Here is a 24601-nt window from a genome sequence, read left to right as displayed (position 1 = left end):
TTTGAACTCATCATCTTCCTGTTTCAGCCTCCTGAGGAGCTGGCATTACAGGCCTGTGCCACTGTGCCCGCCTTGGTAGAGTCTTAATGTCACCCAGCTAAAGCCCGTGATCATCGGAAACCCCAGCCAGTTCTTCCAGCAGCAGCCTCTCGACTGGCTGGATCTTCTCAACCCTTTGCCCGGTCCCAAAGTGAGGGTCTGCTCTCAGCTCCAAACTCCCTCCTCCCTTTTCCTAGTTCTTGTGAGATCCTGAGTTAGGGACAAGTTCCAGACAAACTTGCTGTGACACTTTGGAACACAAAGGAGAGAACTTCATACAAGTATCATTCACCAATAGATCAACACTGAGAGAAATCCAAAGAAAAGATCAGTGTGATCTCATCACTAGAGATCCCAAAAGGGAAAGAGGCTTAGGAGACGAGGATGGAACCTGAAATCCTGAAAATGCACTCAGGGATGCTCAGATGTAGAAGAAAATGAAGAGGCAGCCAGAGAAACCAACAGGACTTCCAAAGTTCTCTGATGAGCTCAGATTTAAAAAATAAAAAATCATGCTTTAAAAAAAAATGGAGGAATGCATGCAATGAATTCAAAGTGCAATATGAACCAAGTCCACAGGACTTCAGGGACTCCGCTGACTACACCAAATCCACCAGGAGATAAAGATTGCAAAAGCTGGACCGACAAAGAGGGAAGGTCAGAATGGAAGGCGGCAGGAGGGGGCCTTGTGCTTCATGGGGAAGGGGCTTCACACATATGTTTGTCATTATGAAAGTAATACAGCATTGTTTAAGTTGATCTGGGAAGCAAACAGATGGAAAAAATAAAAACCCTTTAATATCACCACCCAGAGCTCGCTCTTTCTTTCTTTTCTTTTCTTTCTTTTTTTTTTTTTTTTTTTGGTACGGGGATTGAACTCAGGTGCCCATCCCCTGCTTTTTTTTGTATTTTATTTAGAGACAGGGTCTCACTGAGTTGCTTAGGCCCTCACTAAATTGCTGAGGCTGACTTTGAACTCGCAATCCTCCTCTGCCTCAGCTCAGCCACTGAGATTACAGGCATATGCCCCTGCAGCCAGCTGAGCTCTTTCTTTTCAGCATTTGTATACTTCAAATTCAGGATCGTCTTCAGCACACAACTTTGTATTTTATTTTCACATCACAGGCCTTTTCCTGGGTCACTCTTTGTGTTTTCAAAGCTCATTTTTTTTTTTTTTAGTAACTACCTAATTTTCCGTTTTGTACATGCTCTATATTTAAAGTATATCCCTACTTTTTCATGTTTAGCTGCTATCTTTCACTAGTATGAACAGTGCTACAGTTTAGATTCTTTTAAAATATGTATGTGGAGGTGTGTGTGTGCTAGAAATGGAACCCAGGGTTGTATATGTACCAGCAAGCACTCTACCACTGAGCTATACTCCCACCCTATCTACAAAAATCTTTTTTTGGGGAGGGAGGGTACCAGGGCTTGAACTCAGGGGCACTTGACTACTGAGGCACATCCTCAGCCCTATTTTACATTACAGAGTCTCACTGAGTTGCTTAGCTCCTCACTTTTGCTGAGGCTGGCTTTGAACTCATGGTCCTCCTGCTTCAGCCTTCCAAGCCACTGGGGTTATAGGCATACACCACCACACCTGGCCACAAAAATCTTTAATGCATTATTTTCTTTGGATAGAATCCTGGGGGTGGAAAAACTTGGACAAAGCATAAAGCACATTCAAGGCTCCTGATACATATTCCTTAATTGCCTTCCTGAAAGATCTGCCCGACGGATGCTTCTTCTACCTTACAAAGTGTGAGTGTTCTAACCACAGTACAAGGTTCACAGCTGACAAGGTTTTCAATTCTTTAATGTTTAGTTTTATTCTAGTTTATATAGCAAAGGAAATTAACACTCACGTTGAAAAGAATAAAATAGCCACCATGAAGATGGAGGTAAAGTCCAGCTAAAAATAAAATAAGCAACTAACAATCCAAAATGAATTCAGGGACTGTCCCCCTGGAAAATATACTCCAAGTTGCAAAGTTTGTAATTGTGATCCCATAAACATCTTTATAATATGGGACAGTAAGGAAGAAAATCTAATTACATGCAAATTTTATTCTTAAAATATGTCCAAAATTGTAATGCTATTAAGAACATATATAGAAACGAATGCTGGAAGTTAATGAGCTGAAATAGTAACAGTAATTGAGTTTGGGGAGATTTCTTTCTTGCTTTCTCTATTTCCAAAATTTATGTCATATGTTTGTATCATTGTATGGTGGAAGAAAAAAATGGAATTTTAAAAAATGATAAACAGGAGAGATGCCTGAGCATAGAGGAGGAACGACAATAGATTCTGACAACCAAGTATCACTAAGTCTGACAGGAATCCGCAGGCAATGGTATGAATTGTCAACATATGGTTTATAAAGCATTTAGGTGAATGTGAAATGCTTTCTAAAAGATGCACAGATTCGACTCACACATGTTGACGATCATAACAAATTAAGACCAATTCTGCTTTTGACATAGTTACTAGGTTAGTAAATAAGGGGAAATACTTCAGTTATAAAGTATGTCTCCCTTTTAGCAACACATTTGATGACTTATCTACTGGAATCCTGAAATGTGGACTGGAATATAATGTTACCAGTGATTTGGCAGCTGCTGAACAAACTATATGTGGAAAGTTCTGCTCAATAGCTAGATAATGGTTGACCAACCAAACTCCATGGGGCTCTAGTGACTTCAGTAGGTCTCAGTTATATGAAGGTAAAGAAGGGCTTGGAATATAATTTACTATTTTTAAGAGAACAGAGGCACAAATGTCTCTGATGAATATATTCTATTGCTGGTTTTTTTTTTTTTTCATTAAAGTGAGTATGGACACCCAACATCACTGATTTACGCACACTTTGCAAGAGGATCGTGGATCTTATTTTTTTTTTTCCTTTTTTTCAGTACTGGGGGTTGAACCCAGGGGCACTTTATCCCTGAACTTCATCCCCAGTCCTTTTTATTTCTTTTATTTCAAGATAAGGTTTCACTATTCTGTTGAGGCTGGCCTCAGACTTGCCATCCTCCTGTCTCAGCCTCCCAAGTTGCTGGGAGAATCATGGATCATAAGAAACATTCTTTTGGTCTCTAAATATGTGAGCAAGCACAGATATACTACAATACTTTCATTTTATGGTGGATGCCTTGGTCTCCTACTTCAAAATAAGTGCAGCATCTTATTTAACTTGTCAAGAATATTTGTGATTGTGCTGTCTTATTCATTTTCTTCAACAGAGTTTGCTCTCTTTCAGTTATTTGCCCCATCCCAAAATTCGTGCCTGTATCGGCTAAGATTCCCAGGCTAAGGGACTTTGCACTACATACATAAGAATACACACCTCCAACTGCTCAGTCTATTATTTTAAGAGCTTATTACTTAGAAAAACTTTCCAGAATGAAATGATAAAAAATTGACCCCCACCTAATTCTATTCAATATATTCAGCAAATTGAATAAAATCCAAGATTTTACAGATTTTTCAGGTGTTCTATAGCTAGATAAATGAGGGCAAGATTGATCTCTAAGCCCCAAACCACGAGATAAATTTCACCAGATCAATGTAAATCTCAGCATGTAGGTTGATAAAGAAAAGGAAGCCGCCCAGCTTGAAGAAGTTACGGACCTTTCCACCGATCATCAGTTTAGCCTGACCCACTGGTGACATGGCTGGAGGGTGACTGAATTAGGCTGTGTTCAAAAGGAATAGACAGTCTTGAACATAATTGCTCCTTTGTACTGTGTTGGTCCGACCAAAGTTTGGCAGTTCTCCAGAAACACATGGGAGAGGGAGGCCTCGCCTGCAGACAGTGACGTCTGGAAGTCATGTAATTGAATGATACTGATGCCTTCCCTAGAGAGAAGATGACTAAGAAAGTGTGTCCAAAGAGTTCAAGAACCATTATGTGAAGGAAATTTTCAGCCTGTTTTGAATTGTTCCTGAGCACAGACAGTGTACTAATGAGTACCAGTTGGAGGGAAGAAAGAGTCAATGTATGAAAGAAATGCTTAATAATTAAAGATTTTCAGCAATGAAGTAAGTTTCTTCAAGAAGTGGTGAGCTGCCTTTGAACGATAACATCAGGTTCTTGATTCTTATATTTCAACTAAGCGATACCTTGCACAATAGATGAGGCTCCTCTACTGCTGAGACGCTCCATGGCTTCCCCATGAAAAATGGGACAAAATGCAGATTCCTCTCTGTACTCTACAAGGTCTTCTGTGATCCAGCCCCAGCTGACCTGTATCCACAGCTCTCCCTTCTCTTTTCCACTTTTCATCGTTTATTCTGTGATTTTTCTTTGAGTCTTATCATGAACTAGCATAGCCATGAAGAAAACAGCTACCCCACTCCTCTGTCTATACACAAAGGACTTAAAATCAGCATACTGTAGTAACACAGCCACATCAATGTTCACAGCAGCTCAATTCACAATAGCTAAACTGTGGAAGCAACTTAGATGCCTCTCAATGGATGAATGGATAAAGAAACTGTGGTACACATACACAATGGAATATTACTCATCATTAAAAGAGAATGAAATTATGGCATCTGAAGGTAAATGGATGGAGTTGGAGAATATCATGCTAAGCAAAATAAGCCATTTCCAAAAAACCAAAGGCTTATCAGATGTTCTCTCTGATAAGTGGATGCTGATCCATATTGGGGAGGGGGGAGGCCTGGGAAAAATGGAGGAACTGTGACTTGGCAAAGGGGAGAGAGGGTGCATGGGGTCAGAAAAGATGGTGGAATGAGATGGACATCATTACCCTGGGTACGTGTATGACTGCACATGTGGTGTGACGCTACATCATGTACAATCGCTGAAAAGTTCTGCTGCAATTGTGCACAATGAATCAAAATGCATTCTGCTGTCATATATACGTAATTAAAATAAATAAATACATTTTTTTAAAAAACAAACAGGCAAAATATCTGCCCCGAGGTTGCCAACATCCTACTGGGAGAAGGAAAAACAATTAATTAATTAATTAATAATAGATGAGATGTCAAGGATTAACCAAAGAAAACTAATTAGGATAAAATGAATAGTGGGCAGTGGAAGGAGATGCTTTTTAAAATAGGGCAATGAGGGCAGGCTTCCCGGAGGAGGTGGTGTTAGACCAGAGATCTGAAGAAAAAGAAGGAGTAAGTCCTGAGGTTTCCTGGGGAAAGATTGAGAGCAAAACTCTGTGTCTGGTCAGTGGTGGGACTGTCCAAGGAACAGGCCAGCAAGGCGGGAGGAGAGCAGAAGAGGGAGCCAGTTCCGAGCTGTGAGTGACAGGGGAACAGAGCTTAGGGGCCTTATTGGCCATGATCAGGATGTGACTTTCTCTGAGTGATGTGGGAAACTCAGGTTTAGAGAAGCAAAGTGACATAATCTGATTGATGTTTTCGAAGGACCACTGTGCAGGGAATGTTCTGCATATGGGTAGGATCAGGGAGACCAATAGCTTGAGTCTTTTGGAAGCAGCTACTGAGATAGAATTGGGGATGCAAGAGGTTTATTAGGGACTGAAGCTTTGAAAGGAAGGCAGGGGAAACATGTTCAGGCAGAGCAGGAAACTGAGCTGAAATGCAGACCTGACAAGGCTGGGTCAGTCAGAGGGCAGCAAGAGAGAACAAGCTAGTATGGCCTGTGAGAGTCCTGAAATGGGAGGTCCTTTATGGCCCCCACTCAGTCAGTCATGGAATGCAAGTTACTGTGGGAAGGATGTGACCTCAAAAGGCTCCTCTCTGTAGCTGAGGCAACCTTGCAGAGGTGACTGAAGGAAGCCAGGTGCTGACCACACTCCTCTTAGGTGGGCAGCCAGTTCTTCCCTGAAGGGAAGACTTCCACAGTGGTGGACAGAGAGACCACTGGAGTTTCTTTACTCATTTTAGTTCACAAACATCCCAAAGATTTATCCACACCTGTGGTGATCCAGCTGGATGCTATGTTTCCCAGACTCCCTTGCAGCTGGGTGTGGCCATGTGACTCCCTTTTAACTCTCTGGATGATCTCATTGCATAGGGCTTTCTCTCTCTGGAGTATTGGGTAAGAGAGAAATAAAAGCCATCTCTGAAGTACTATTCAGCTTCTTAGCTGGATGGAATATTTGATGTAGCATTTTAGCCTACACCCTACCTACAGTCAAAGCAATTAACATAGTCCTTGTCTGTAGCAAGATGGTAGCAGTGGAAGAGGTGATGAGGGACCAGATTCAATTTTGTTTGAAAAAATAGTCATTGTAAATGTCAACAGATGTCACGTGAGATCCTAGAGAAAGCAAAGAGTCAGGAATGACTCAAAATATCAGGTTTTAGCAGTTGGAGAAAAAGAGATGCCTTTTGTTGACAGGGGAAGATCAGGAAGAAGTTGATTTTGAGGCTGGTGAATGGAATCGAAAGTTCAGTTTTTTACCTGCTAGGTTTGAAATACCTTATAAAAGTCAAGTTGGATATAACAATCTGGAGTTGAAGAGAAAGGCATAGACTGGAGAGATGAATCTGGGATCAGACAGACCATCATTAACTCCAGTCTTGTTTCCTTCCCTGAAACATCCAGGCTCTTTGCACTTGTTCTCTCTGCTGGATATTTTTGATACCCTTCCTCTCTTGAATTGAGACTCAGAGGTACCTTCCCAATGTGGCTAAACATCTTCCTGTCCCCAATTCATTCTGCCCCACACTACCCTGCTTCTTCACCTAAAATTATCTTTTGGTTACTTTGCTTGTGTGTCTATCACCTGCCCTCTCACCTAGAGAATAGGCCCCTCAATGGCTGACTCTGTCTTCACCCGTTACAGACTCTGTACCAGAAGTGCGTGACACACAGCCAGGGCTCCCTAAGTGGCTGTTGACAGACTGATGGGGAAGTAGAGTCAAGTGAGATAGTTGCTCAAAGCCATTTCCTGTCAATAGCTGCCATCTGGAGATTTGCTTATACTCAGACACTTCTCTTTGAAAAATACAGTTAGAAAATTAAGGAAAAATTAAGCCTCCTTTATATTGTCATATGAGTGAATTCATTTAGTCAGATCATCTATACGGTGGGTGGAACAGCATTTAAGAAATGAGCACTTTGGTTGAAGTGGGAGGAATGTCGTGAAAGGGGTCTGAGGCCTGGGGGGGCAGCTAGAACATTGTCAGAGGGTAGAATGGGAGCCAGTGTGACTGGCCCACAGAGAGAGGGGCCAGAATGGGAAGGATGCAGAAAAGAAGGTGACTGATGGGACTCAGAACATGCTCACCTCAAATAGGACTATAGAAGTGCAGAATTTGCCACTGTAATTAATATATGCCTCTTTAGCCTATGGATAGATTTTGAGCTGGTCACTTTGAGAAACTGCCAACACAGGAGTAGCTCTAGAAAGTTGTCCTGTAAGGAAATTTACGTATATGAAAGGAATCACCCCTTGTGAGGGTCTCTCCTTTCTACATCCGAGAGAAGGAAGACTAAATCACTAGTGGCCCTTAAACAGCGGAGAAGGTATGGACCGAACCTGCGGCACAATCACACCCTTGTCCTACAGTGCTCCTTCTGACCAGGACTCTCAGCAGGGCCTTTCCCCACACTCTTCTTTCTTTGTTTCAGAAAAGGATAGTATCTAAGCCTGAAGTTTAAACTTCTTATTTTTTTTTAATTTGTTTTAATTAGTTACACATGACAGTACAATGATCTTTGAGACCTACTCTAGAGATTTATTCATGTCTCTGGGTTTTTTTCCCCACATGTTCATGACAGTGATATGTTAATCAACTTTTGTTTGTTTTTCTCTTGTTAATCTGTACAGGGAGTCTCAGTGAAAAACAAGGAAAGGTAGACAGGAAATTGGTTTTTTCCCTCCCCTACCTGACCAAGCCTAATTTCATAGTCTCACTGTGTCTCTTGAGGCCCCTGCAGTGGCTTTGTTCTAAGCCTGAGTTAAAAGATCAAGATTGCTACTGAATGGTATTCTTTTTTAAACCTTTTTCAACAAGTCAATGCAATTTCTGACTTAGTGGTTGTCTTAGCTAGTAGCAAAATAGAAGAGCTACAGGTAATGGGGGAGAGATTATTTTACCTATTTTAAAAATATTTTTATTAGTTGTTGATAGACATTTATTTACTTGTTTACATGCAGTGCTGAGAATCAAACCCAGGGACTCACACATACTAGGCAAGTGCTCTACCACTGAGCCACCACCCCCAGCTATTGTAACTCTTAACCTCTCCTTTTTTCCACACATAGATGTTCGTCCTTGAGAAGTATTTATCGAATTCTTCAATTCTTAACAAAAGTCTCATGCCCTCATTCCATGCTATTTGAACATAATACCATGATGAAAACTGAACCAGAGAGATAGTCAAAGGAGAAAATAAGATTTTATTTTAAATTTTGGCCAAATGATGCTGTCGACCAAGAATAAAGCCAACCTAGTCAAGAACAAAGAGAATGACATCTATTTTGGGCTAATTACTATTTCAATCTGGGAAAACACATACTTAAGCATCTTCAAATGTGCTCCAAGGTTTTTTACAAAATGGCAGCTTTATTTATAGCTTTAAACTGCAAGGGGGTTGGAAATGACATCACTTGTTAGCCAGGAATTACGACTGGTGCAGGGGAAAAAAAAGGCTTTCCTGTAAGAGAGGGACTGAGTGTAGTCTCAGTCCCTGGGAATTTGGGAGGAAGGAGGTTGTTAATAGTGAAATCAGCAGAGGTCAACAGTATTTCAAAGGTCAACTTGCCTTTAGGGAGAGCACATCTATAGTCCAGTTTAAATATTCAGCTGCCAACAGTCTGAGCTCTGTTTCACAATGGGCTTCTGACTCTATTTTAAGTGCCCTGAAAAATTACTACTCTATTTTGATTTTTTTCCCCCTGACCATATCAATTTAAGCTTTTGCAATGGGCTGTTTACTACAATTCTTTTCTTTCCTACCAGTGTGAAAACAAGAAGAGGACAGTAGAGATTAACTTCAGTGGATACTATCAAAAGCTAATGCTCTCCTTCCTATTGAAATGTAAACCCTCCTAGAACACAAGTTTCCCAAATTTGTGTTCCCGTAAATTCCTGCTACCTTTAAGAACATCAGTGTGGAGGATCCTCAACATTTTCCAGTACTTTAATTCTGATGATCATGGTAACTGCTGATCCAAATTGATCTCTCGGGTCCAGCCTTATGTCTTTTCCCAACTGTACCATTCTCCCTCCTAGTTGGAGATAGAAAAAAAAAAGAGAGAGAAGAAAAATAAGGGAAATGGATTTGCACGTGCACTTTCTCTCTTCTCTATGGTATATGAATGTGAATATTCACATAGTAAGGAGCTCTGGAGGTAGGTTTCTAAGCATAAGAAATTCAGATGTTCATGTTAAGAGAGTACAGTCACAGAAGTCTCAGAAAATTACAGTTGTTTAAAGCGTCTTCATGTAGGTAATGAAAGACCCCAGCCCAATAACTTTAGGCCCAGTAATAAATCACCAGGGCTTGCTTCCGCACCTGCACAGACGTCAGATGTATTTTTCAGAAAATCAGTTAAGTGTAACCGATTAAGAAAGGACAGGATGGTTGGGAAAGGAACCGGCACGGTTGGGCAAACGGGATCATACAATGAAAAACCATACAATGAATAACAAATGATTTTTATATGGTTTTTCCAGGAACCTATAGTGAAAAACAAGTTTACCCTTTAAGTGACCTATATGCTGGATTCAAAAGAGCCAATGAGATACCTGTTACTGTGCTAGGAGGGAAACTGACCACTGTACCCTATAAAAGATCTGTACCCCAACGCCCGGTGTGCCAGTTCACCGAAGCTCCGGCTGAGGTTTCGCTGGGCACCCGCAGGCGCCTGTGTATCAATAAATCGCCTCTTGCGTTTGCAGCCAGTGCCTCGTGCGTCTTTCTTGGACAGGGAATCGGTGGGTCTTTCATTTGGCGAGCCAGCCAGGAGAACTCCTGTAACCCCGTCCGGATCCCTGCCCGAGGAACACCCGATAACCACTGGGAGGTAAGCTGGCCAGTTCGTGTCATTTTGTGTCTCTGTCTGTCTGGTTGTTATCTTGTTATCTGTTCATGCGCAGCGTCTGTACGATTACGCGTAATCGCTCTGTATTCTGGGCAGCTTGAGAAGGAGTTGACGAACTCGGACTTCTCCCCTGCCACCCTGGGAGACGTCCCAGGGGCTCAGGGAGGCCCATCTTGGGGGGCCTCCAATGTTCTGTAGAGTACACTGTACTCGTGGGTGACGGAGGTGACGGTATCCCTCCTCTCCCTAATCCGTCAGGTACGTTCGGTTTGTGCTCGAGCCGCGCAGCGTTCTCTGTGTCCAGTCTGATATTTGTGTCTGTCTTCTTGCCTTTGCACTTTCTCACTCCATCTAAGACTAACATGGGACAATCTATAACAACTTTAACATCTCGCTTTGACTTTTCTCAAAGCCCTGTCCTCATTATTAAATTAGTGTTAATTGGCTTTAGAGATGGGAACCAAATTTTCAGTCACAAATTTTAACACTCTCAAGGGGACTTTTAAGGAGTCCCCACTCTGCTCTCTTGGGGAAGCCTAGCACTCGAAACAACTGCAAGCAGAGGATGGACTTTTTGGGAGCTGGCTACTAAAAAGTTAGAAAAAAAAAAAATGCCTAATGCCTAAGGTCAAACCAAACTGGAGGAACTGATCCTATGGGTGAAAGATGGGATTAAGGGACTCCCAGCAGCTGCCAGAGCCATTTAGCTCTGGGGAGTTCCCTGGGTCCTTGTCTACATCTTAAGGATTACACCACCTCTGTTTACTTAAAAAGAAGGGACACTGAATGCAGTAAAGTCAGTCACACTGGGACCCTTGATTTTACACCTATAGTTGCCTCTACGTGAAAACATCTGGTCCACTCATGGGAAAGTCTATGGTGCCACTGATGGGAGTCATAATTAAATGAAAGTTCAAAACCTGGAGAGATATTTTCTTATCTGGTTGTCTGATTGTTTCTTAGGGATAATCTAGGTTAAATGTGTGTCTAAAAAAAATAATAATAATAATTTTTATTGTAACAATCTGGTATCTGAATGGGTTTCTAAAGCATTGCACTATCTTGCAGTTAAAAGTTGGGTTTAAGCAATTGTTTAATTTGATTTCAGATAGTTCATGCTAGAAAACTTAAATACTTGGGATAAAAAAAAAAAAAATTTAAAGAGTTTCAATTTTGAACTGGGTAGCCTGAAAAAAAATTAAAACGTTGGTCTGGCTCATAAAAATGACATTAGATAAAATACCAATAGTCTTAGAAATTTTCAAAGCTTAATTTCAGATATATATGGTAATGTGTGGGCAAATTTAATGTAACTCAATGCTACTTTAGAAACTTCAGAACAAGCAAAGTGGCTTAGAGGTACTAAAGAAATTTCTTCTGATGGTAGAGATCCTATTTCCAGTTTTATATGAACAAGTTTTTCTAATGTAAAAAGATATAAAATTTTAAATTTTGAAAATTGCTTCTTAAATTTGTATCATAATTTTCAACATCTAAACCTGGAAATATAACTTAAGGTTAAAATGCCTTAGGCCTAAAGTGTCTGCTCAACTCAAACTAGACCAAACCAAGAAGTAAATTGTATGGTATTTACTAACTACTGGCCAGTCATCTTTTTTTTTTCTTTTTAGGACTCTTGTTTTTTCTTAGATTCTGTATTTTTTTTTTTTTTTTTTTTTTTGAGCTCGTGATTCTGATCCTGCAGACCTAGGTTAATGTTTTTCTGATCAGTGAAGTTTTTTTAAAGAAAAAAAGAAAAACAAAAAAACATTGCAATGGAGATTTCATCTGCGAAAAGCTACGAGGCCTTTATTATTGTTATGTGTGCACACTCTTGTTATGTGTTGTATGTCGGTATGTCTGTATGTGTGTATGTCCATATATCCTGCAGTGATATAACAATTGACAGATGAGGAGCGCTCATAAAAAAAAAAAATTAAAAATAGATCCAAATATCTTTAATTCACGTGATTCAAACGGTTCAATTTAGATTGGGTAAACAGATAAAAGTAAAAATGTCCTCAAAATTAAGCTTATAAGTTTCTCTAGGTGTTCAAAAAGGCCCTAATAAAATGTTAACTCTGCTTAAATTTAAAAGTTTACAAGTATTGTTTCAAAATGTGAACAAAAGGAGGTTTATGTAATTATGGTGTTATTAATGTGTTCATATCTTCCAGGTATACAAGTCTGTAAGGTAGAAGCTTCAAAAGAACATTATATCAAGCTGGTGTTCTAAAGTTGTATGGTAATTTTAGGCTTCAAAAAAAACATGTTAGAGATTCAATTATATCATTTGTGTTCTAAACTGAACTTGTTATCAATAAGATATGTACGGTTCCATGTTACTTTCTACTCTGAGGGTCTGAGAGCCTAATCTGTGTAAAGGTTTTATTGCAAAACACAAAAGTACATTACAACTTTTCTATAAGAGGTTAAAAGCTTTCAGCCTTTAATTCATGTTTTAGGTGTGATATTAAACTTGAACAACAATTTATGTAAACTTTGTAAAATGATCAGCTTCAGAACTATAGTACTTGAGATTTATAAAGAGCCCTGCCTTACTTGAGATAAGGCTCTGTCCCATCTCACTACATGTGAAAGTGGCTATAAAAAAGTAAGCCAGATTTCAGTACAGTTAAAGTTGTGTCCAAAAATAGGTTTGTGCCAAGATTACTAGGATCTCAAATAGGAAATTATGATGTATAACCCTGCTAGAATTCAAGGTAGCTATTATATAAGCTAAATATGTTTTTACCCTAGTTAGTTTTGTTTTGTAGTTTGCTTATAGATGGTTTAAGGATTGCCTGTTAATGTTTTAAAGAGGTATTGCTTTAAGAACACAACCTGGGTCAACATAAGATAAGGAGTTATCACCTACAGGATACAGAGATAAACATTAAAGCCCAGTGCTCTTAATATAAGGCTGTTGACTTATTTGCTGGATGTTTAAGATCAAGTTTTTAAAATTAGTTAAATTAAAAGGGCCAAGAAAACCAATGTTCGGCTCTTGCCCTCTGAGTCAGTCTAAATCAGGGAATAGGGGACTTCTTTAAAGGGCTCAGCAACTCTAGGCCACATAACCTCCTGAGCAGGGAGATTAATGAGACCAGTGGAGGACAGAAAGCCAATCGGTGCATTTGCTGTAAAGAGGAGGGTCATTAGAAAAGGGAGACATCCCTGATGCTTCTGAGGGAAGCCACATGGTCAAGCAAGGCCTGGACCCATCCTAGCGTAATGGCACTAGCAGAACTGAAAAGCTGCTATGAAGTTCCCGAGGACTCCCAGGATAACTCAGCTGACTGTAAACAATAGGTAGAAACAAAAGTCAGTTTGACTTGCTTCATCTTAAACACTTAGCAAAGACAGTCAAAGCCAAAGCACAGCTGTTCCTGGACATCTTAAATGATAATAATAGTTAAATGTAACTTCCATAAATAAGTAAACTGGAGGCTACAAAAGAGATTCTTAGACAGAAATGCCTGATAACTGTCAAAGGGACTGCTAAAATAGTTTTAGTCTAAGGCCTTTATTTCTAGCCAACGCAGGTAGGCTTGATGTTTGCTAATATGGTTATCCAGCCCTAAGTAGCAAAATTAAAAATTTTTCTATTAGACACAGAGGTTATACTAATAAAAGGATTTTGCAGGATCAGATGGCATTAAATTATTAAACTATATCTTAAAGAAAAAGACATCTGTAACCCTACATGTTAGTTGTTGTGTTGACATCCCTGACATTTCTGACAATGTGACAAATATCCTTAAAGATTTACCTGCTCAGATGGAAGCCATGTTCTCAGCAACTTTTTCGTGGAAATAATATCCTAGCTCCTAGTTCCTGGTACTGCCTGATAGAAAACATTGTTAATCTTTGTCTTGGCCATTATACTCATCGGCATATTTCTGTGCTGTGGCATTTATTACTGCATCAATATGGTTCCAGTACTAATAAGTTCTTGTTTCTCTTATAGACCACCCATCACTCAAATGGCCCTCCAGCCTATTACTTCTCAATTAGACTTTCATCATGGACCACTCGATAGACCCAATATTTTTAAGGGGGACTCCAAACTGCTTGCCCCACGCCGTCCCTTTTCAGCCTGAAGAAGCCAGAAAGATTCTCTTCGTCCCCCTTCCTCACAGCAGTAAGGAGTTCCCAAATTAAAAAAAAAAGAAAAAAAAAATGAAGCCAGATTTAAAGTTAGGAAGTCAGTGTAGTTAGATAAATCGGGGGTCTAATATCAAGTGACCAAGTCTATCACTGCCTTAGAAAAATCTCTCTCTTCCCTCGCAGAAGTCGTACTACAAAATAGGAGGGAATTAGATCTGTTATTCCTTAGGGAAGGTGGTCTCTGTGTGATTTTAAAGAAACAATGTTGTTTTTACGCTGACCATACAGGGGTAGTCCAGGAAACTATGGAAAAGGTCACTGAAAGGCTGGCCAAGAGACAGAAGAAATTTGAAGCATAACAAGGATGGTTTGAACGTTGGTTTAACAAATCCCCATGGTTAACTACTTTGCTATCCACCATAGCGGGACCTTTAGTTATTCTGCTAATAATCCTAACGTTTGGACCCTGCATACTCAATAGATTGGTGCAATTCATGAGAGAGAGACTTTCTATAATCCAAACTATGGTTCTAACTCAACAATACCAGTTGCTTAAACAACAAACAGGGTCACACACAAGTTTAATCCAAGAACCTGAGCAAGCAGAACAATGGATATAAGATTCTATCCATGATAAAGAAAAAGGGGGGAATGAAAGACCCCAGCCCAATAACTTTAGGCCCAGTAATAAATCACCAGGGCTTGCTTCCGCACCTGCACAGACGTCAGATGTATTTTTCAGAAAATCAGTTAAGTGTAACCGATTAAGAAAGGACAGGATGGTTGGGAAAGGAACCGGCACGGTTGGGCAAACGGGATCATACAATGAAAAACCATACAATGAATAACAAATGATTTTTATATGGTTTTTCCAGGAACCTATAGTGAAAAACAAGTTTACCCTTTAAGTGACCTATATGCTGGATTCAAAAGAGCCAATGAGATACCTGTTACTGTGCTAGGAGGGAAACTGACCACTGTACCCTATAAAAGATCTGTACCCCAACGCCCGGTGTGCCAGTTCACCGAAGCTCCGGCTGAGGTTTCGCTGGGCACCCGCAGGCGCCTGTGTATCAATAAATCGCCTCTTGCGTTTGCAGCCAGTGCCTCGTGCGTCTTTCTTGGACAGGGAATCGGTGGGTCTTTCAGGTAATGCACATGTTAAAAATCACTCCTACAGTGCAAAATAGTAATAGTGAGAATTAAGATACTTTTTCCTCCCCTACCTGACCAAGCCTAATTTCATAGTCTTACTGTGTCTCTTGACACATCTGACCACCCTGGTTCTCATTCTCAAGGTCAGTATCTTTAGAATACCACTCCTTTTTTTCTTTCTGCATTTTGTGTTGGTGCATTATAATTATATGTAATGATGGGGTTTGTTGTTACATATTCGTACATGCACACAACATAACAATATAATGTGACCAATATCACTCCCCCCTCCCTGATCCCTTTCCTCTACTGATTTTCTTGAGACCCCCCCAACATACACACCTTTCTTTTCCTTTTTGTTTATAGCTTCCACATATGAAAGAAAATATACAACCCTTAACCTTCCGAATTTAGCTTATTTTGGTTTAGATAATGTTCTCTAGATTCATCTATTTTCTTGAAAATGACAGTTTTATTTTAATTTTTGGCTGGATAAAACTTCATTGTTTATCTATGCCACATTTCCTTGATCCATTCAGCCATTGATGGATACCTAGGCTGATTCCATAGTTGGACCACTGTGAATTGTGCTGCTACAAACATGGGTGTGCATGTTATCACTGTTGTATGATGACTTTAATTCTTTAGGATAAATACCGAGGAATGGTATAGCTGGGTCATACGGTGGCTCCATGTCTAGTCTTTTGAGGAAACTCCATATTGATTTCCACAGTGAGAATACCATTCTCTTGAATGTTCTAGATATTCCATGCACATATGAACAGTTTTATACCAGTGCCAGAAAATTATACATGCTGTTCAAATCATACTTATTTCTCTTAACGATATGTCTTGTTGACCATCTAACATCCAATACACAGATTTGCTTGATTTTTCAAGCAGTTGCATGATGTATCTATTGTGTGGGTATATCACAATTTATTTAACTTATACCCTACTAGTGGGAATTTATCTTCTTTCCAGTCTTCTGCTATTACAACAGTGCTGCTAGGAATATTGCTAACATACATTTTTCTGTGCACGAGTATGCATATGTACAGAAGATAATTTCATAGAATTGAAATCACTAAACCAAGGATGTTTGCATTTTTATTTTGACATATATTCTCAAATTGCTTTCTCTTGGAATTTGGCAGAAATTCTGGAGTTGTCTTTCATTGAAAGAATAAGAACCGCACACGGGTTGCTGATGTATAAGGAAGACACTGGCTATTTAACTCCTAATGCTTCAGCAGACGTTTCCTTCAATGAACACCAGATGGCAGAACAGACTCTTCATACGTATGCCATGGGGGTGACTTGCGGATGAAGTGAAAAGACTTCAAGCTCCATTTGGTTGTGTAGATCCAGTAGGCGAAATTGGCAAACCAGTTGAACCTCAGTGACTCTCTCTAGGCGGACACGTTTCAGTTCATCTGTAACAGCAGGTGGTAGCCTGGCTCCTTGATCCTTTACTTGAAGGAACACCAAAAGGACCCTGTATTTTTTCTCTGTAAATCTTCTCAGTTACCCAAACACTACCTTTTCTTCTGCTGAATGGAAAATGTGTGAATGGTATAGAGAACACAAGTTAGCGATAATAACTCTTGGAGTTGCATTTATGTGTGAAAGTGACTTATTTAGTTCATGTTGCTACAACAAGGAAATGTATGAACATATGTAAGTCACATAAGAACATTTCTTCAAGCAAATAGAAATGAATAATTAAAGTTGATGTATTTACTATGATAAGGCTTCCATTTGGCAGAACACCAGCAAACCCATTTCACTACAGAAAGACTTTTTTTTTCTTTTTCCTGGAAAGTGTGTCATTTGGACAGAATACGTACAATTAGAGATGTACCTGCTTTGCAACTTATGAATATATATATACTTTTAGATGTACAACCAATAAAGAAAGGACTCATTGGCTTTTATATACTCACCTGTAAAACCCTTTTTGGTCTACAGGGGGAATGTTCTTTAATCCAATATGTCATTTACCCAAATGGGACCCAGGTGGGAAGTTAATGAGATTGGTCTCCTAAGCTACCTGTTCAGGAACAATATTTACTACCTCCTATAAAGTCTACTGTTACTCTTCCTGAGCAAATGACACATATCTTGTTGTTTTATTTTATTTCTAGTACTGGGGAGTCAGCCCACAGTTTCTTTACCACTAAGCTACATCAGCAGCCCTTTTTATTTTTACTTAAGACAAGAGTTTCCCAAGTTTCCTAGGCTGGCCTTGAACATGCAGTCCTCCTGCCTCAGCCTCCTGAGTCACTGGGATTACAGGTGTGGGCCACAGTGTCCATCCAGATGTTTTAAATATTTCAAAACAAGTTGTACATAAGTTCTGAAGCTAAACAAAAAGGACCTTGTCTCAAAGAAGGAAAAGATTAAGATTTATTTGATCTTTATTTATTTATTTTAAAAAGTGCTAGATCTTTCCAACTGCTACTTCGTTTGATGTTTATTAGAACTTTATGAGGTAGAAGTTATTATGCCTGCATTTCAGATAAGGACACTATGACTCACAAAAGTAAATAATCCTAAAATTGATACAACTACTGGGTGACCGGGAGGGATTTGGACCCCAGTCTATCCTTCCTAGAACAATGGTTCTTGGCATTTGGCCCCCAGATCACAAGCAGCAACAGTATTGCTGGCATAACCTGGAAATTTCTTTGAAATGCAAATTCTCAACCTCTTCCTACAGAATCAGAAACTGCTATTGGACCAAGCAATCTTGGACACAATACCTTTATTTTATTTATTTATATTTTTATGTGGTGCTGAGTATCGAATCTCACACAAGTGCTCCACCACTGAGCCACAACCCTAGCCCCAGTGATCTGCTTCTTAATAGGCCCACTTAGGGGATTCTGAGGCATGTTCAAGTCTGAGAACCATGTTCCTGGAAATATTCTTTACAACATCCTAACACATGGGAAAGATGCAGAAGAGAAGTCAAGACATGGTGGCCCATGGGTAGGGGAACTAGGTATCATCCTGAGCCAGGATTCTCTTAATTCTCACTATAGCCATGAGAGTTAGGTGTTTTTCTGTTGTTTGTTTTTGTTTTGCTTTACATGAGGAAACCAAAGCTGAGAACAATCAGGTCACTTTTAAAACTCCCAATACCAATAATAAGCCATTTGTACAAGCCTATCGGATTCCACAGCCTAAGCTTCCATAATCTACTAGAAAGTTCTATCCTAACCGCAATATTGATTGGCTAAGCATTTCTCTGTCCTGAGGGTACCCTCCACACACAACTGCAATAAGCTGGATTGTGTAGTTTCCCAGTCTAAATCTAGATGAATGATAAGGGATGAGAGAAATGCTGTTGGAAGCATCTTCTAAAGAGACAAAGGTAACAAAATGCCAGGAATAGCCTGGAAGGAGGTAGTCGAAATTCTCAAAAGGGACTAACTTTTAAAACGTTTAACACGGTTATCACTTCAGAATCAACAAAATCAGTAAAGGTTCATTATAAAAGGTTGAAGGTCTTGGGCTTTATTGTCTGAGAACCAACACTTCAACTATTCTAGAACCTGTCTTACGTGATCTATTGAAAATAAAATGAGTTTTCCATGTAACTGTGTGTGATGTGCACTCAGAAAGATCTGCATAAGAATTGGTTGAAGTGAGAAAAGTGTTGACTTTTGATCTAAGATTCAAATCACCTTGCAGTTCTTTGATCCAGAATATGGCACTCCTTGGGACGGCTATTATGCCACACCAAGTTGGTCTTGGACTCCTGAACCTTCCCACTGTAGTTTGAATGTTTATTCTAAAAATCACATGAAGACTTAATCCCCAGTTTGGCACAGGGATACACATCTGTAGTCTCAGGAGACTGAGACAGGAGGATCACAAGCTGGAGGTCAACTAAGCAAGTTAATGAGACCCTGACTCAAAAGAAAAGGGGGGGGGGTGTAGGCTTGGTCCCCAGTACCACACACACATATACATGTATGTACACACACATACCCCTAATCCCTAATATAACAGTATTAAGAAGTGCACTCACAGGACTCTGCCCTCATAGATAGAATTAATGCCCCTATTAAAGGTCTTGAGGGAGCAAGTTTGGTCCTTTGTGCAGTTCCTCCAAGTGAGGACCCAGCAGTCATCCTGCCACCACGTGAAGATGCAGTAACAAGGCGCCATCTTGGAAGCAGAGACCAATCCCATGACCACACACCAAATCTGCTGGCACCTTGATCTAGGACTTTCTAGCGTCCCAGAACTGTGAGAAATAAATATCTGTTGTCTATAAGTTACCCAGTTTAGCTGGGTATAGTGGCACATATCCATAATCCCAGCTACTCTGTAGGCTAAGGCAGCAGGATCACAATTTCAAGGACAGCCTGAGAAACTAAGTGAGACGCTGTCTTGAATAAAAAGTAAAAAGGGCTGGGGATATAGCTCAATGGTTCAGTGCCTCTTAGTTCCACCCTCAGTACCACAATAAATAAATACGTAAATAACCCAGTCTGTGGTATCTGTTATAACAGTAGAAACAGATGAAGACAATTTCTTTCCTTTTGTTCCATTTTTATTGTTAAAAGTACTCTGTTGCATTAAGCCCTAGAGTTCACCATTCTGAACTCAAAGGTGGGAAACAGACAAAGGTCTTGACCTGGATCCAATTTCAAAAGTGGTATGAAGCTTAAGTTTACATTATTAAGGTTCCCAAAATAACAGACAAGAATCTGACCCCGTTCCTTTATCCTCCTAATGAAGTAAATGAGGACCCTTGAGACTGCTCCACGAGAGACTTTAAACACCTGCTAAGCCATTGTAGCTACCGCAGCTTTGGCCATTTATCAGGGAAACCTTTTTCCCAACATTCTTACCTAGATTTTTTTTTTTTCTTAACCAGGATTTTTTTTTTTTATATACTAGGCTTTGATAGTTACAAATCAAAGGTGAGCTGGCTGACTACCAGAGTCTTGAATGTCTAAGAGGTTTTATTAGTCTGCTTTCTGTTGCCATTGCAAAATACCTGAGATAAATCATCTTAAAAAAGGAAGGTTTTATTCTGATTCATAATTTCAGCTCATGGTTGGCCAAGTCCCTTTTGGGCCTATGGTGAGGAAGAATATCATGGTGGTGGGAACCTGTGGCAGAGGACGCTGCTCACTTCCTGGCAGCCAGAAACAGAGGAGGATAGGGGGATACAACCTCAGGGGCATGCAGGCAAAGGTCCTACTTCCTCCAAATAGGCTCCACCTCCTCCCAATAGCCCATTAAGCTATGAATCCATAAATGGGTTAATCCTGGTTACAATCAGAGCTCTCACCTGTGAACACCACTACATTGGGGACCAATCCTTCAATACAGAAGGTTTTGCTTTTCAGATCCAAAACCATAACAGAGCTATATGGCCAATTCAGGAAATTGGTAATAAAGACAGGCAGTAGGGCTGTGTGAGGGTCCTGCCCCACCAGCATCGCTGCACATTGCTCTCTAAGTGCCCAGCCAATGTGAGCCAAAGTTCCTAGCAAGATCAGGATAGTTCAGACCCCCTGCAGGGTCTTGCCTGAGTAGTCAATGAAGTCTCACCTGGGGAAGAAAAGAAAGTCCCCTCCCCGAATCTGGCCAGACTCATTACTGGCTTCTCTGTATTCGGGCGGAGGCAACAGGGTAGCAATTCAGGGATGGCTGATCTGAAGTATATCAAGGCAGGTGGCTGAGCAGGTGCAGGGACACCAAATCAAGGAAACCCCTTAAGTGGCTCCCACCAGCAACACGGGTTTGGGTTTTTGTACCAGTGCCATCTGAACAAGTCCCATAAAAAGTGCAGATCATAAAGCAGCAGCGTTGTCCATGAGGGCTATCTTGTAGGGTGGGGTGAAAAAAGCTGAAGAGAAGCCACGGCCACAGCCCCGCTCAGCTCCGGGACCGGAAATTACCCGGCCTCTCCTCCCAGGTCTGGCTCACTAGCAACCCCTTTCCTTCAGTCTGCTTATTAATGTGGGTGCACAGTTCCTACTGTGTGCCAGGCACATGCTGGGGTGCTTTCCATACTTTGTCTTGTGGGTTTATCACAATTCTTTGACATAAGCACTAATCATTTTTCCTCTGATGCAGAAACTGAGGCTCACAGATGTTAACATGTGCAGGCACGCAGGTGAGGTATTGGCCGTCGTCTGGGGCCACGTTAGAAAAGCAGAGTCTAGATTCATCCACAGCAGTAGAGTAGAACACTGGTTACCAGAAGCCGGCAAGGTGAGGGGGAGGGAAGGATGGAGAAGTCTGGTGAGCATGACAGTCTGATAGGAGGAATATGTTCTGGAGTCCTACTACACAGCAGGGTGACTGTGGTTCACAATATTGTGTTGAATATTTCAAAATAGCCAGAAGAAAGGATTTCAAATGATCTTACCATGAAGACATGATAAACGTATGAGGTGGTAGATAGACTAAATACCCTGATTTGATTATTGCATAAAGCGTGCACGTATCAAAACATCATGCTGTCCCCCATAAATAAGTCTACTTGTTATGTGTTGAGTAAAAGCAAAATAAAAATTTTAAAATGAATGAGGAAACTCCAGTCACTCTGCCATGCTCAGCCCTGGAGGAGAATCCCATTCCTGTGCTAATTAACCCTGGAGGGGGACCAGTGTGCCCCACTCCTGCTTCCCACTGCTGGGCCTCTCTCCCCTTCCACTCCCAGTCCACATCCACTCCCTGGAAATTCGGTGTAGGAGCAGGAGGGGACCAGGAACTGCTGGAGAGAGGGGTGGGGCAGGGTGGACCTGCAGCCACAGGGCGAGGCCAGCTCACCAGGAGCAGTAGAGCTCAGAGGGGTGCTGAGCTGGGGCTACTACTTCTGCAGACATGGAAAAGACTTTATCACTATTTTCCAAGGCTGGCAGTGTTTCCTGATGCTGATGTGCATGAGTGCTCACCAGGCTGGCTTTTCTCTCCAATGCTTGAATCATTACCAAGACATGACCTCCTACCACTGACCTGTTTCTTACAGACATGTAACAGTCCTCAGAACCCCTTTTGCAAAAGAGTTGGAAGTTCAGTTCTCTGGCTGAGAATGATTACCTGGCCCTAGAATCAAAGAGATCTGGTGTTGGGTGGGGAGTCAAGCTACCATCTAATCTAATCTAGTGGCTCCTAACCCTGGGGTACATCCCAGGCCCAAAAGGGAGCTTCCAAAATATTTCCCCTGGGTCCTCTTCAGATTCAATGAACCAAACTTCAGGTGGAATGAGGTAGGAAGCCAGATCCTTTTTAAGGAACGTTTTACAGGGCAGAGGGTAAGTAGCTCAGTGGTAGCATACTTACCTAGCACATATGAGGCCTGGGATTGATTCCCAGCACCACAGGACAAACAAAATCTCTTTCCAGATGATACCTGGAATAATCTCAGGAATAGAAAGTGAAAAAAGTTATAGCTGTCCCTCCATATCCCTGGGGAATTCGTTCTAAGACCACCCTCTCATCCCATGAATGCCAAAATCCATGAATGCTCATGCTCTTTATTAAAATGAAGTAGTATTTACATCGTGTACATCTTAAATCATCTCTAGATTACTTATAGTACCTAGGACAATGTAAATGCCATGTAAACAGTTGTTATACTCTGTCATTTAGGGACCCTCAGCCTGCTCTTGTCTCCGTTGCTTCCCAGACACCATGAGGTGAGCATCTGTGCTCTAGCACACACTCCCTGCCATGATGTTCTGCCTCACTGCAGGCCCCAAACAACAGAATCACCAACCATGGACAGAAACCACGGAAACTGTGAGGCAGAAAAACCTTCCCTTGTTTTAAGGTGTTCACCTCCAGTATTTTGTCACAGCAACAGAAAGCTGACTAACTCAATGGGCAAGCAAAATAGGCTTAATTCATCTTCCACCTGGCAGCCATTTAAATAATTGGAGGTAAAATGGGAAGTGAAAAGAGCATGGATTTAGGAATGTGTTAAATTGGGTTCCAATAGCAGCTCCCTGGTACACTTTACTACAGGGACATAGAATGAAGATGTCATTCATGAATGAACTTCATGCTAAACGAAGTAAGCCAGATATAAAGGGACAAACGCTGAATGATTCCAATTATATGAGCCCCCCAGGGTAGTTGAATTAATAGACAGAAAGGGGACAGTTGCTACTATTGGAGGGACAGGAACAGAGTTTCTAGTTTCTGTCCTGGAAGGAAGAAAAAGCTCTGTAATTGGAAAGTGGTAATGGATACCCAACATTGCAAATGTATTTTATACCACTGAATTTTCCATTTAAACATAGATAAATTTTGATATATATATATTACCACAATTAAAAAAAAATTTTTAAAGTGCAACTCTGTCATTTACTGGCCTGTTGTTTCTCTAAGCTAGTTTCCTCATCTGTAAAGTGGGTATAATAATACCTACCATGCATTTTGTGAGGGTCTGATAGCTTTAGCTAAATGTAGTACCATATTTGTTTTTTTAATGGAAACTTGGAGAATTGAAATGTTAGTATAGGATGAGAGATGGAAAATTCGGGTTTATAATGCCAGGGGCATTAATACCAAGATCAACTCGAAGTGAGCACTGAGGCAGAGACAGCAGAACTGACACTTTAAGACATCAGGGGGAAAAATGAGGTTTTAAGATAAAACACTGGACTTCGAAGACATTTGAGCTTTTAGTGGACACTTGACCTGGACCCAGACTCCTCCCAGGGTTCCTGGTTGATTCTGTATACTTATCAGGGGCAGATTGAGAGCTCCACTCAAGGCTCTAGATTCAACTTACATTGCTCCCGTGCTCTGAGGCACGACCCATTTTGAAGATTCCTACATTAAGGACTTCCAAAGCCTTCCAAAGGAGGGACAGATCGCTCTTCCTTCTGCCTTCCATTCTGTCCAGGCCCAGAATGGGTTGGACAATGCCCATCTAACAGGGGGACATTCCTTACTGAATCCACGGATTCAAATACTAATTTCATCCAGAAACACTCCAGACAATGTTGAGTCTGGGTCCCCCCCCGCCCCGTATCCAGTCAAGTTGACACCCAAAATTAACTATTAAAATTAATCAAGGATGGACTTCAGCAGCCAGGAGAGATGAGAACGAACAGTGCGGAGCTCAATCCCTGTATCAGTCTCAACGTGCTCTGTTTGATCAGCCCCACGGCAGGGGGCTGGCTTGCACAGTGCTTCTGCAGTGACAGTACTGCTGCGTCTGACTTGACTGCACACTTCCTCACTCCAGTGGAGGACGGAAGTTGAAAAGTGAAAAAGTTAGTGCTGAGCATAAAATCTGGGACAGCAGAGG

The 24601-nt window shown here is 40.9% G+C and overlaps 1 long non-coding RNA gene across 3 annotated transcripts; it reads left to right on the top strand.

The window, feature by feature from the left end:
- The first annotated feature begins 9878 nt into the window (after positions 1-9878).
- On the top strand, positions 9879-15250 carry LOC139702263 (uncharacterized). Of its 3 annotated transcripts, none has more exons than XR_011704844.1 (3): positions 9879-10023; positions 14012-14185; positions 15027-15250. It is a non-coding gene; the product is annotated as an uncharacterized lncRNA (long non-coding RNA). The 3 variants fall into 3 exon arrangements; XR_011704843.1 differs by adding an exon at positions 12219-12286 and having other exon boundaries at positions 14012-15250; XR_011704842.1 differs by having other exon boundaries at positions 14012-15250.
- Positions 15251-24601: the final 9351 nt, after the last annotated feature.

Source organism: Marmota flaviventris, chromosome 17, assembly GCF_047511675.1.
Source record: "Marmota flaviventris isolate mMarFla1 chromosome 17, mMarFla1.hap1, whole genome shotgun sequence".
Classification (NCBI taxonomy): Eukaryota; Metazoa; Chordata; class Mammalia; order Rodentia; family Sciuridae; genus Marmota; species Marmota flaviventris.
Note: the sequence above shows the minus strand (reverse complement) of the source record. Positions and strands in the feature narration are given on the sequence as shown.